The 12,562-nt window shown below is 50.8% G+C and overlaps 1 protein-coding gene across 2 annotated transcripts in view; it reads right to left on the bottom strand.

Moving 5' to 3' along the window:
- The window catches only part of Ralb (RAS like proto-oncogene B), a 41,840-nt gene extending 29,278 nt beyond the window's left edge, over nucleotides 1-12,562 (bottom strand). Inside the window, exon 1 of one of the 2 annotated variants that reach the window (XM_038349283.1) lies at nucleotides 12,385-12,562. The gene's annotated coding sequence lies outside the window, so the exon portion shown is untranslated. Of the gene's footprint in view, nucleotides 1-11,133; nucleotides 11,154-12,384 lie in introns of those variants that run through there. The other variant, XM_038349284.1, reaches the window with a different exon arrangement.

The raw sequence follows: 12,562 nt of genomic DNA, 5'->3' as shown, positions 1-12,562 counted from the left end.
CCCCTACCTTGTAAAACTTTGTCTACCTGCCCCACTGCCTTCTGCATTCCCAGAAGTTGGTGGCCCAGAGTGATGACTCATGACACCCCTTGCCTTTGACGTTAGACCATGAGGCTGAACCACAGCCAACGAGAACAGCCAAGCTCCCTTTGCTATAGGGGTAAAAGACAGAGGCCATCATGGTCACGTATGCTGCTTGCTATCCTGGCTTGGTGGTGGCGGCACACCTTTTAGTAAAAAAGGAATTGCCTCAGGCCTTTAATCTCAACACTCTGGATGCAGAGACTGGCGGATCTCTGTGAGTTCGAGGCCAGCCTGGTCTACAAGAGCTAGTTTAAGGACAGGCTCCAAAGTCACAGAGAAACCCTGTCTCAAAAAACCAAAAAATAAATAAAATAAAGAGCACTGACTGCTCTTTCAGAGGACCTAGATTTGATTCCACAGGTGGCTCACGCCTGCCTGTCAGTCTGGTCCCAGAGGATCCATGTCCTCTTCTAGCCTCTGCAGGTACCGTATTCACATGGTATACACCCATACACACAGGTAAAATAAAAATATATATATATATATACATATATATATACATACATAAAAAAGGGAAGAAATTGCCTTGCTGGGTCACTTTCATTTTGTGTGTGTTTCTTTTGTAATACCAAGAATATTCCTTTCCAAACAGCTCCATGGGCGTTTTGGGTTGTCTGCAGTTGGTTTCTTTGGTTTTTGTGTTTGTTTGCTTGTTTTTACTCTTTGGGGGCCCTCCACTCAGCTCCCAAGTAAACACATGGAGACTTATTTATAAATGTCCAGCCTTGGCTTGGCTTATTTCTAGCCAGCTTTTCTTAAATTACCCCATCCACCTTCTACCTTTCACCTCTGGGCTTCTATCTTTCTCTATTCTCCCTCCCTCCCTCCCTCTCTCCCTCCCTCCCTCCCTCCCTCCCTCCTTTCCTTCCTCCCTCCTTTCCTCTCTCTCTCTTTCTTTCTTATTCCATGGTTGGCTGTGTGGCTGTGTGGCTGGCCCCTGGTGTCTTCTCTTCTCCTTTTCGCACTCCTCTCTCACTCCCCCAGCCTAGATTTCTCCTATGTATTCTCTCTGCCTGACAGCCCGGCCTGTCCCTCTCTACTGCCTTGCTACTGGCGTTCAACTCTTTATTAGACCAATCAGGTGTTTAGACAGGCAGAGTAACACAACTTCACAGAGTTAAACAACTGCAACATAAAAGAATGCAACACATCTTTGCATCCTTAAACAAATGTTCCACAGCATAAACGAACACAAGACATCTTCAACTGATCTCCACAACAGTTGTCTGTCCTGGCTTCACCCTCGGCTCTGGCTGCTCTAATGTTGATGTCTTTCCTCTTCCTGCCCAGGGGACCTGTACAGCAAGAGGAGGCAGCTGCCTCCAGGGCCACGGCTGGGGGAGGGGCAGTGCTAGAACGGGATTCACTCTGCTGGGCCAGCACACCCTCAACACAGCTCTGCTTCTACTGGGACTGAAGTGAGGATGGCCCTTACTCCCCCATAACCAGGCCTCTCAGCTCACCTCGTCATCCACCTTGGCGATGACTCAAGCACTGTTCCCAAGCGCTTGGTGAAAGGGTTAAAACAGAAAGGTGAAATGGGTACCTTACGGGCCCTGCCAGGGCATGCCACTAAGCAAACACATCATGCCTAACACAGTCAGTGCAAGAGGGTTTTTTTTTTGGGGGGGGGGGGGAAAGAGTGGAATGAAAAGCCGTGTCGGAGTGGGGATGCGAGAGAGGCAGACACACAGACAGACAGAAAGACAGAGAACATGGAAGAGAAGAGAAAGAAGAGAGGCAAAAAAAGGAGCAAGAGGCAGGAGTGAGCTGTGCCTGGCGGCATGCTGAAGGGGCACACACATGTGGCGTGGCTGCTGGGGGAAAGGCGCCCGGCGACAGTGATGACGGAACTGCTGGAACAGCAGACGCCGGCTGCTGCCACAGTGGAAACTAACCGTGGCACTACCAGCGAGGCTCATAAGAACATTCTTCTGAGGTGCCCAGACAGATTAATGTCCTTTATCCCCACCCCCACCCCCACCCCCAACCACTTCCTGTTCGCCCTCCTTAGTCTCCCTCTTGCTGCAAATTCCCATATGGCTAAGGTCTCTCCGCCCACGATAAAGCCCTGCGCCATGCCTGTCGCCGCCAGACCTCCTTCCTGCCCACTTTCCTCAGGGACGGAGGACACTAACCCTCATTCTGCTTCTGAGAGCATCGTCCTCAGGAACCCCCTGCTCATGCAGGTGCAGGGAGGAACTCCAAGAGGGATATGTGGCTCTGAGAATAGCTGGACAGTGACCCCATGAAATTGGCATTTCCCCAGGAATACCGTGCTGAGACAAGTAGACCCAGGGCCTTGGTGCCAGGCTGGGGTGGGGGTTGGCGCCATTTCACGCAGTGCTGACAGCTGGTCAGCCCACCTTGCAGCAGAGATCGGAGCCCAGACAATGAGGGGTCAGGGCTGGGCAGAACCACACCTGGACCAGGCCGCTTTGGCTCTGCAAACCTCTAGATCTCTGTTTAAACCTGAACATCCAGTCAGCCCTGAAGATGGACTTATAGGGGGTCACTTTGTTTGTTCTTCCCAATGTGGCCACGTTGACTAAATTTCCTTTATCTGTTTCTCACTGTAACTGATCTGTTTAATTGGCATACCACGCACAGACTGCTGAGCCAGGCTCTCCGACTCTCCCAGCTTCAGAATTACTGAGTTCCAGGCCTCTTCTCCAGAAGCCCTTTCCTTCACTCAACCCAATACCACCATACCATGACCCTCGCTAATCTGGGTTTTCCTCTGGTCCTCCACACCACCTCCATCCTTCACGTTAGCGGGGGCCACACCATGCTGTAACGCTCTCCCACTGCTTGCTTCCAGGATCTTGCTCTCCCACCTCCCTCTCTCACGGCTGACTGTACACAAGCCCCCAAGTTAGCAGGAATCTGTGGCAGCCTGGCAGCAACCACACACTATGCCCACCAACCACACACTATGCCCACCAACCACGCACTATGCCCATCAACCACGGAGCACAGAGCCTTCCCCTTCCCTCACTCTGCCATGTGGACCTGATCTCACCTCGGACGCCCTAATATGCTGCTGTCTGTCTGTCCATCAACAGCATTAAGTAACTCTTTCGGTAAGTCTCTTATTTAGAAGGGGGGGGCATCTGTCTCAGCCCCTCTGAGCCCTGTATTAGCTATTTTTCTGCTGCTGTGACAAACAGCATGGCCAAGGCATCTAATGGAAGGTTATGGTTCCAGATGTTTGGGTCCACGGCAGTGGGTAAGCAAGGCAGCAACAGCAGGCATGGTGACTGGAGCAGCCACCGAGAGCTCACACTTTGAACTACAAGCACAAAGCTAAGAGCAAACTGGAAACGGTGAGGCTTTAACTCAAAAGGCTCTCAAAGGCTCCTCCAGCGACACGCTTCCTCCAACAAGACTGCGCCCCCGAACCACTCCAAACAGCACCACCCACTGGGGACCAGGTGTTCAAATAATTCTGTGGGGGACATCACATCCAAACACCAGAGCCCCAACCTGCAATCTTTCCAGTCGCTAGCTCAAATTCCACCTGTCCTCTCAACACCTACAAATGCTGACCCCAGCACATTCCTTCCAGGTTCTGCTGCCGCCCCAGGCTTAGGTGACACCTTATCAGGGCCTCCTGCAAAGATCCATCCTGTCCCTCACCCCCATCACCATTCTTCCTGGTACCTGTACTAGCAAGCTGGCCAGGGAAGGCATTCAAGAGAAAAAAAAATCATGTCACCATCCTCACGTAACTTCACATTGAATGCGGTTTTAAATCCCAAACCAGGACGGCACTCCCTCCCCACTGAGGCTCTACTGCTGCCCCTGTGCCCGCTTGGCAGTGCCCACCCTTCTAGACGTCAGACTTGCTTTCCCCAGGGCTTAGCCCTGCTCCAAGGCTTTTCCCCAGGTTTTCTCTGTGGTTCAGGCTCAGACTGCCCCTTGCCTCACTCTCCACAGTCCCCCTGAGCTAATCGCATCCCCTCAGGTGGCTTTCCGTCTGCCCCAGGGCAGAGCCCAAGGCCCCTTGGGCTTCTTCACCCCATTTGGCTGTCTTCCAGGAATTTCAAACTCAGACAGTTCGGAAATAGATTTCTCAATTCTTCATTCTTCCACCCTTGAAATCTGCTCCGCAGGCTGGCAAGGTCTCTTGGTAAAGGTGCCTGCTGCCAAGCCTGACAACCCGAGTTCGATTCCTGGGAACCACATGATGGAAGGAGAGGACCTACTCCTGAAAGCTGGCCTGTGAGTGTGCAAGTGTGTACTCGCCAACACACACGAATTAATAAATGAACAAATACATATAGTGTTCTAGCCAGCTTTAACTGCCAACACAGCCTAGATCCACCCGAGGAAGGAGTCTGAGTTGAGAGACTGTTCAGGCAAGACTGGCTGTTAACTCTGTAGAGGACTGTTACATTGTTAATCCGTGTAGGAGGGCCCAGGCCACTGTGCATGGCTCCATTCCCTAGGGAGTTCATCCTGGGCGATACAAGGCAATCATGAGCCTGGGAATCATGAAGCAGTATCCGCCATGGTTTCTATTGTACTTCCTCAGCTGCAAGTGAATTTCTTGCTTAAAATGGACGAGCAAGCAGACCTGCTTTCAGGTTCCTTCCTGAGTTCCTGCCCTGATGTCCCTCAGCGAGGTAAGCCAAATAAGTCCTTTCTTCCCTAAACTCCTGTAGTCAGGGTGATTCTCACAACAAGGAAGGGAAACTAGAATAGAGACTCCTCCACCCACTAGGACACAAGCACCCCTTCTCCGCACACTAGGACACACGCACTCCTTCTCCGCCCACTAGGACACACGCACTCCCTCTCTGCACACTAGGACACACACACTACCTCTCTGCACACTAGGACACACGCACTCGCTTCTCCGCAGACTAGGACACAAGCACTCCTTCTCTGCCCACTGGGACACACACACTCCCTCTCTGCACACTAGAACACACGCACTCCCTCTCCACACACTAGGACACACACACTCCCTCTCCGCACACTAGGACACACGCACTCCTCTGCCCACTGGGACACACGCACTCCCTCTCCACACACCAGGACACACGCACTCCTCCACACACTAGGACACAAGCACTCCCTCTCTGCACACTAGGACACATGCACTCCTTCTCCGCACACTAGGACACAATCAGCCCTTCTCCGCACATTAGGACACAAGCACTCCCTCTCCGCAAACTAGAACACAAGCACCCCTTCTCCACACACTAGGACACACACACTCCCTCTTCACCCACTGGGACACAAGCAGCCCTTCTCCACACACTGGGACACAAGCACTCCCTCTCCGCACACTAGGACACACGCACTCCTTCTCTGCACACTAGGACACACGCACTCCCTCTCCACACACCCCACCCCCACAATAGCAACTCAAGCCCCTAGGAGTGGGGACATCACACATCAGTCAAGCCAGACCTGAGAATCATTCTGTATCCCCTTGTTTCTCCCCAGTTCTATTCACTAGCTCTCCTGACCCAGGCTCCAAAGGACCTTTCCCATTCACCCCACTCTTCCACCTTCTCTGCCCCTACCAGGCTGTGGCAACCGGCCACAGCTGCCAGACTCCTTGTGTCACCTCAGCCCCTCCTCAAACCACTGTCCACACAGGCCCCTGAAAAGTGTGTGTGTGTGTGTGTGTGTGTGTGTGTGTGGTCAACATCAGGTGTATTCTCCAATAGTCAGCGTTCAGAGTGAGTGCGCGTCTTCATACCTGGTTTCACGTGATGCTGGGGACGGACCCAGGACTTGCTGTACTTCATCCAGGCAGCACTCTGCTAGTGGAGCCACATCCCCACCTCTACACCTGGTTTCTGAGACTGGGTCCGGCATTGGCCCGGAGTTCACTAATTAGGACAGGCCAGCTGGACACATCCCAGAAAGTTCCTGTTTCCACTTCCACTGGGATTACAAATTCAAGCTGCCGTGCCAGCTCTGACTAGCCTTGTTTTGTTTTAACATGGGTTCTGGGGATCAAGCTCAGGGCCCTGTGCTTAAATGCCAAGCACCTAAGCAAATAATCTGACTCTCTAGCCCATGTGAATTTTCTAAAGCAGCGAACGGTAACGTGTTTAGCACTCCAAAGGGTCACCACTGGTAAAATCTAAACCCTTTTCTAAACAGGGTCCACAAACCTTTCCCCACCAGCCCCTCTTCTCCAGTGACACCTAGAGCTTCCTTCCTACAGCGAACGTGGCTCACATTAGCAGAGCGCTCACTCACAGGCTTGAAGCCCGGGGTTCCATTTCCAGAAGCACACAAAGCTGGTACGTGGTGTACCTCTGTAATCTCAGCTCTTGGGAGGTGGAGACAAGAGGATCAGGCTCTCTTCAGCTACACAGGGAGTTCAAGGACAGTCTTAGTTACCTGTCTCAAAAAAAAAAAAAAACAAAAACCAAACCAAAAAAAAAAAAAAAAAAAAAAGAAGTAGGAGACAGACCTACAATACAGAGAGGGCCAGCCTGTGTGCAGAAGACCAGAGCATGGGGCTGGGGAAATGCTTCCGTGGGTAAAGCGCTGGCTGCAAGCACGGGGGTCTGAATTCAGATGCCCGGAACCCATGCGTGCTGGGATGGGTCTGTCTAGCAGAATGGGTAAAGCTGCAGGTTCAACAAGAGACCCTATCTCAGAAAGGAAGGCCGCTGGGCATAGTGCTGAACACCTTTAATCCAGCACTGGGAGGCAGAGGCAGGTGAAGCTGTGAGTTCCAGGCCAGCCTGGTCTAGATAACAACTTCCAGGCCAGCCAGAATTACACAGTGAGACTCTGTCTCAAAAAGAAGAGAGGCAGGGACATAGTGAGGTAGATGAACTGGTGAGCTGTCCAGCAGATGAAAGTCACTTGTCACCAAGTCTGACGACCTGAGTTCTATCTCTAGGATTCACACGGTTGGACAGAGAGAATCCAACCTCCACACATATACATGTATTCAGCCTCCACACACAAAAACAAATAAATGTCTACAAAAAAAAAAAAAAACCCTACACAGACCAAAAACCACTTTAAGCTGTTTGCCAAGGAGATCACTTTGTCAACAGGTTTTTTTTTTTTCACCCACTTGTTTTGGAGTTGATTTAAAAGAATCTCTGCATTCCATTTAGTTTGGGGACCCACAAGTTTTAAATTTCTAATTTCTAAAACTATTGCATATTTGGCCGATTAATTCTAGGAGCTGACAATGACGAACCAGAAGAAAGAACCTGAGGGTCCAGGTATGATATGGAAGTTTCTAGAACAGCAGGCACCCCAGAGGTATCTTTATCCCCTACAGCACCCACATGTTTTGGGAAGCACCCTAACAAAAATCATCTCGATAGTGTCTAGTCTAAAACTTTTTTAAAAAGAAGCTGGGTGGTGGCAGTGCACACCTTAGTTCCAGCATTCGGGAGGCAGAGGCAGGGGGTTCTCTGAGACTTGGCAAGTCTGGTCTACAGAGTGAGTCCCCAGGACAGCAGGGACTACAAGAGAGAGCCTGTGTCAAAAACGAAAACAAGAAGGCCAACAGCGGGGCTGGAGAGATGGCTCAAAGCATTGCCTGCTCTTCCAAAGGTCCTGAGTTCAATTCCCAGCAACCACATGGTGGCTCACAACCATCTGAAATGAGGTTTGGTGCCCTCTTCTGGCATGCAGGCATACACACAGATAGAATACTGTACACATAATTAATAAATAAAATAAATATTTAAAAAAAAAAGAAGGCCAACGGCGGTCTGGAGGCAACTCAGCTGCGGAGTGTGAGCCCAGCATACGTGACATCCTGGGTTCCATCCCTAGCACTGTGTGGACCACGTATGAGGATCAGAAGTTCACAGTTGGGACTGGAGAGAGGGCTTAGTGGTTTAGGAGAACTGGGTTGCTCTCCCATGTACCCACATGGCGACTCAGATCCCTTGAAGGCTGATGCCCCGTTCTGACCCTTTCTGGCTCGTCTAACAGCATTCTAAACAGGTGCTGCTCAGAAGTAATTAGAGCCAGGACGGAGATTTAGCTCAGTGAGAAAGAAGTTGTCCCTCATATACAAGGTCCTGCGTTCAATTCTTAGAATAGGGAACTAAAAAATTAAGAAAAAAAAAGTAAAATCAATAAAAAATAGTGGGGCTCAGGGCTGAGGGAACGGCTCAGCTGGTAAAGTGTTTGCTTTGCAAGTGAAAGGACTTGAGCTCAATCCCTGGAACCCATGGTAGGAAGCCTGGCCTGGTATATTTCTGAAACCCCAGTCTCAGCAGAATGCAGAGCTAAGAGGATTCTGGGAAGTCACAGACCAGTTAGCCTAACCTACAGGGCAAAGTTCAGATGAATGACAGACCCTGTGGTCTGTTCTGTGACCTCCAAATGCATGTGTATGTGTGTGTACACACATACATATACATACATATACATGCGTATATGCGCGCGCGGGCGCACACACACACACACACACACACACCCCTCTCCTGTGCTGGAGGGATTAGCTCAGTGGTAGAGGAGTTGCCCAGCATACACAAGGTCCTGGGGTCAATCCTCAGCAGCTCAGGGAGTGGGGTTTAGTATTCTGTCTTCCTGCAGACAGCTCACAGAATTCCACGACAACAGTTCTGGTTGTTATTACAGTGTCTCCAGATTCAAAGTCTCTGAGGATGATCCCCACATTCAGAAATGAGAAGGACGGGGTGGGGGAGACCTCTAGTCACAGAACCCAGAGAGGCTCACCATGGCGGAATGCTACAGTACAAACTCCCAGCCTTCAAACTTCTCCCCGAGCCTTAAGTCTTCATCCCCAAGGCAGGAACCTTGAAGAACTTCAAGGCAAGAATGGAGTGAAGATCTTGCCAGGTGGTGGTGGTACACACCTTTAATCCCAGCACTCGGGAGGCAGAGACAGGTGGGTACCTGAGTTCAAGGCCAGCCTGGTCTACAGAGCTAGTTCCAGGGCAGGGTCCAAAGCTACAGAGAAACCCTGTCTTAGGGGATTTTAATAAAAGGTCTTTTTCCTTCCTTTTGTGTGTGTGTGTGTGAGGATACATACGTGTGCACTATCAGGTGCTTTGCACACATGTGCACACGCATGTTGAGGTTGAAGCTCATGTCACAAATCACCCAGTCTAACCCAGAGCTCGCTGATACGGGGACTCTCACGTGCTGGCCCCCTGTCTCCAGGGATCCTGTCTCCTGCACATGCTGGAATTTCAGGCAGGCTGCTGTGCCCACTGGGCATTTATTTGGGCTCTGGGGACCCAAACTCCAGTCCTTACCCCTGCAAGGCAAGTGCTTTGACCCCTGAGCCTTCATCCTAGCCTAAGAATTAAAAATTCTGAGGCTCCACCCGTAGTACCAAATCAAACAGACAAAACACAAAGAACAGGCAACATCTCTATTTCCACTGTCCACCAAGAACTTTTCAGATGCCATATAAGGTTCTAATTCCCATTTTCCTATCTTTAGTGTCTAGGTCCTATTTTCCAAAAGCTATCTAGTAACTTACACCTACACTTTTTCTACAGAGAATCCTGGAAAAACACGGCCTCAGGCACAGTAAAACCTTGCTGGATCTCAGATAAGAACAGTTATTTTTGCCAGGCAGCGGTCCTTTAATTCCTTTAATTCCTGCACTTGGGAGGCAGAGGCAGGTGGATCTCTGTGTGTTCAAGGACTGCCTGGTCTACAGAGTGAATTCCAGGACAGCCAGGGATACGCAAAGAAACCCTGTCTCATAAAACAAAGACAAACAAACAAACAAAAAGAGCAGTCACTGTTCCCAGGTGGAACTGGAAGGAAGAGGAGAAGCTGGGGTGCCACACGGTGGAATGTGTGCCTCGCCGTGCACAAGCCCTGGTCCAACCCCTAACACACACACACACACACACACACACACAGGCTCTGGAGTGGGCAGAGTCAAGAGGGCACCTACAGGGGACTGTACCTCAGTTTCTTCTCTCTTACGTCACAGACTTGAGACTCCACTTAAAAAGAAGCCTCCAGGGCCATCGAGATGGCTTAGTGGGTAAGGTGCTTGCCACACAAGCCTGACAGCCTGCCTTTGATCCCGAAAACCCAAGTAAAAGTGGAAGGGAAGAACAAACTCCACAAAGCGACCTCTGACCTCCACACGTATGCCTAACACACATACACACAATAATAAACAACACGGCAGGGGCTGGAGAGATGGCTCAGCAGTTAGGAGCACTTGCCTCTCTTCCAGAGGACCCAAGTTTGGTTCCCAGCACCCATGTGGGGCAAATAACAATCGTCTGTCACCCTAGTTCCAGGGATCAATCCCATCCATGTCCTCTTTTGACTTCCAAGGATATAAGCACACATGGGCGCTCATGTGCACATGCACACACACACACACACCACAAATAAAAATAAATCTAAAAAAATGCATAAATATACATATATATACACAACATACAAGTAAAAATAAATCTAAAATACATATATATGCATATACAAACATGCACACAACAAGGCCGGGCGGTGGTGGTGCACGCCTTTAATCCCAGCACTCGGGAGGCAGAGGCAGGCGGATCTCTGTGAGTTCGAGGCCAGCCTGGTCTACAAGAGCTAGTTCCAGGACAGGCTCTAAAATAGCTGCAGAGAAACCCTGTCTCGAAAAACCAAAAAAAAAAAAAAAAAAAAACCATGCACACAACATATAAATAAAAATCTAAAATACATATATACACGCACATATGTAAGCACACACACATACATACACACACATACACCACAGCTTCAGCCCGTGGCTTATTGGCTTGTTGCTTTAGGGGTTGTTGCAAAGCAGTGCATCATGGAGGGAGCACCTGATAGCAGAAGCTATTTACCTCTTGATGGACGGGAAGGAAAGTCAGGAAGAGACAGCATCTCCACACTCCCTGGGAGGACCCAGGGAGATACCCCACCAACTCCCAACAGCTTCACGGGCTGCTGATCAATGCTTCACCGCGTGAGACTCTTGGCAAGCATTCCATCAAATCCCAGCGTCACGCCCCTCCCACAGAGAGTATTTTAAACGCTGCCTCCCGACTCAGACTCACAGAGTCCTGACCGTGGGGGTGGTTGACCAACCTTTTCACAGCTGTATTGATGCTGGCGTTCAGAGAAGGGACCTCCTCTAGATCACAGCACTAAGAAAGTTCCCGAGCCATTGTAGAGTTCTTGAGCATACAGGAAGCCCCAGGTTCCCGTTCCATCCTCAGCACAGCGTGGTAGAACACGCGGACTTCAGGCAGGAACATCAGAAATTCAAGGTCATTCTCATTACAACCAAGTTCCAGGTCAGCCTGGGCCACAAAAGACCAAGTCTAACACACAAGGAGTTCACCTGCGTCTAACCTTGGCTCAAGTCCCTGTTCTCCCCAATATTCAGGACCTCCTTTCTCTAATCCTCACAACTTCATCACCACTTTAATGTGTTCTCAGACTTGACATCCAAGAATATTGCTCTTTTAAAGCGATTGGCACATCTAACCCAAGTCCTTCCTCTCTGATAAGCTTTGATCATTCAATATCCCCCAAACTGAAGAAAAGTGATTAGGAAATCAAGGCAGAGCTACAAAGGGCTGAAGGCAAATCAAAGACTAATCTGTCCACTGGAAACTCCAGGCCAGCTCCCCAGAACAGCCTGTTAATAATATCAAAGTTCCAAGGTTCTAGTATTCACTTGGAAATGAACGCGGTGGGAGGAAGGACGCCGCTGTGGGTGTGGCCCACTCTGAGGCTCGAGGTCGGAGCCAAGCACCTGGAGTCAAGACGCCCAGGCCAGGAAAATCCTTCAAGCCACCGTGCTTCTAGAAGCCACCTTTAATGCTAGTCACACTCCGAAAGGCATTTGGAAGACCGAATCAAAAAGTAATTCACAACCAACCAAGTCCCTTCCAAACTTCAAGAATCCAAGCCCCAGGTCACCCAAAGAACAAGTTCCTTCCTACCTTTAAGAAAGAAGTTTGGGCAACATTTTATCGCTCTGAAAGGAACTGAGGAAGTGGACCAACTCCGGCGGGAGGCCCGAAAAGGCAGGAAGTGGTCATTTGTGGGAAAAGGGAAGGACAGGCAGCAAAGGAAAGAGAAACTGGGGCACTTCCCCCATGTCCTCAGCACCCCCAGATCTCGCTGGGAGGCCCTCCGGCTTTCCCAGGGGACACCGCCCCAAGCCAAGCGGGGCGCGGCCCGGGGCGTTGTCCTTCTTCTGGGGACGTGTCCCTCCCTCCCTCCCAACGTGGAACCAGGAGGCCCGCGATCGCGCGAGGAGCACACCCACTTCCCTATCCCAGAGCGCACCCCGTGCCTAGGGTCCCCTGCGGGGCGCAGCATCCTTACCTGGGGAACTCGTCCCACCGCCGCTCCGGCCGTACGCACAACCAGACTCGCCGCTCTCACGCGCGCCCCGCCCCGTCCTGGGGCCGGACCCCAGCTGTACCCAGTCGATTTGTCATTGAGCAGTCGTGAGCTCGCGTCCCCACCCCCCGGAGCGCGTTCCCGCTGTCCGCCCGGCAAC

The sequence above is a fragment of the Arvicola amphibius genome, chromosome 12 (assembly GCF_903992535.2).
Source record: "Arvicola amphibius chromosome 12, mArvAmp1.2, whole genome shotgun sequence".
Taxonomy (NCBI): domain Eukaryota; kingdom Metazoa; phylum Chordata; class Mammalia; order Rodentia; family Cricetidae; genus Arvicola; species Arvicola amphibius.
The sequence above is the reverse complement of the archived record's forward strand: the minus strand, read 5'-3'. Positions and strand labels throughout refer to the sequence as shown.